At 40.9% G+C, this 1,959-nt stretch overlaps 1 non-coding gene across 1 annotated transcript; it reads right to left on the bottom strand.

Annotated features, from left to right (window-relative positions):
- Window positions 1-416: 416 nt before the first annotated feature.
- TRNAF-GAA (transfer RNA phenylalanine (anticodon GAA)) lies at window positions 417-489 on the bottom strand. Its single transcript has one exon. It is a non-coding gene; the product is annotated as a tRNA-Phe (tRNA).
- Between the last annotated feature and the right edge of the window lie 1,470 nt (window positions 490-1,959).

Below are 1,959 nucleotides of genomic sequence, written 5' to 3'. Positions count from 1 at the left end.
GCATTTAATAGTCTCGCGGGATGCTGCATTGAAATCCCACGAGACTACGAAATGCTGTGCAAGGAACACCTCCTCGGCGGCGCTGTTAATGAACAGCTGAGCCGCCGGGAGTGGGGAGACTACTACACTCCTGGGTGTGGGGGTCCCAAATATGTGGGGGTCCCTGGACGACCGCCCCTTTCGCCCCTCCCTTAATCCTACCCTGGTTTGAACACACCCCACCCAAATCTAACTCTCTCTGCACATGTTATATCTGCCCCCCCCCCTTCCCTGTAGTGCACGTGGTTTTGCCCATTCGAGAACAAATTTGCGGCTGCGATCAGGTCTGAATTAGGCCCTATGTGTTTTTCAGAGCTGTGATACTGAAAAGAATAGTGGGTGAAATAGAAGTGTGTTTTGAAAGCACTAAAATAATCTGCCGAAACCCAGGATCGAACCAGGGACCTTTAGATCTTCAGTCTAACGCTCTCCCAACTGAGCTATTTCGGCTGTGAGGAACAATGAGGAACACGTCAGAGTCAAGTGAGACAGACCATCTTCCTGTTTATTTTTCTTGAAAAAATTAAAACTATTGTTTAAAAAAAAAAGATTATGAATCATTTACAAAATATATTTCAGCATGAGGAAGCAGAATATAGTGAGGTAATGAGAGGACACTTTACCTCTGCATATTAATGCTAACAAGTCACACTAAAGCAATATACTAAACTAAACAAAGGAAAAGTACTCTCTTGGTTGGGACACTCACCTACCTTAGTGTACAGATCCTCTATATAAAACCTAACTTTTAATAATAATAATTAATATAAAATGCAATCTCAAGGAGAGTACATACAAAACACACACATGTACACAAATATAGTACTGAAAAAGTACATGTTCTAAAAATACTGGGACCATTTCAGAGATTTGGTAACCTTTCACATTTTAAGATTCATTATTCAAAGTCAGTAGCCATCAATTTAACAGCTTCACCTACAACGGTCAATAATCTGAAGCTCTCAGTCCCTTTCACTTGGACTGACACCAAGCTGAAGTATTTGGGCGTTCAAATTTCTAGAGACCTGTCAAAACTTTTTTCCTTAAACGTTAAACCGTTGTTACAATCTCTCCGTTCGGATTATCAAAAATGGAGATCATTGCACCTGTCATGGTTTGCCAGGATTAATGTCATTAAAATGAACTCTTTACCAAACATACTATACAAACTCCAAACACTCCCAATACACATCCCTTCTGCATGGTTTCAATCTGTTCAGAGTCTTATATGTAAATTTGTGTGGGACGCACGTCTCCACGTTTTAAACATGATATTTTGTTCAGGCAATTTCCACATATCTCTAGTTACTACCAAGCAATCCTATTGAACCGAGTGCTGGAATGGACTCGTGCAAAAGATGCCAAGCTATGGATATCTCTGGAAGAAAGTTGTTTCCCCAGTTATATAGAAATTATTCATTGGTTGCCTTCTATACCTAGGGTAGATCACCCAACTGTAATCCCTACACTCATGATGTGGAAGAGAGTATGCACGCTTCCCCATATTTCATCTATTTCTTTCTCCCTCATTTAATTTCTTTTAATCATGGTTTTTCACCGGGACTCCATAATATCTCTTTTAGAAAATGGTCCGAGGCTGGTATTTTCAGAGTGGGTCAGCTGGTGAGTCCGGAGGGTGTGCGTCCTTTCTCAGATATTCAGGGGTCTTGGAACCTTCCAAGCAGCGAATTTTGGAAATATCTTCAGGTTCGCCATTTCATAACATCCTCCTTTAAATTGTCCGATATTTCTGGGAGTCTGACCTCCTTTGAGCGTCTTTGTGTTGACCCCCAGCCCTCCTCACATACAATTTCACAACTGTATGTAAATATTATTGAAAATACCTTCTCTCTACCGACCTCTTTTACAGCAGCCTGGGAAAAAGATCTACATGGATCTTTTTTGGTTCAGGACATAGAT

The sequence above is a fragment of the Pseudophryne corroboree genome, chromosome 10, assembly GCF_028390025.1.
Source record: "Pseudophryne corroboree isolate aPseCor3 chromosome 10, aPseCor3.hap2, whole genome shotgun sequence".
Classification (NCBI taxonomy): domain Eukaryota; kingdom Metazoa; phylum Chordata; class Amphibia; order Anura; family Myobatrachidae; genus Pseudophryne; species Pseudophryne corroboree.
Note: the sequence above shows the minus strand (reverse complement) of the source record. Positions and strands in the feature narration are given on the sequence as shown.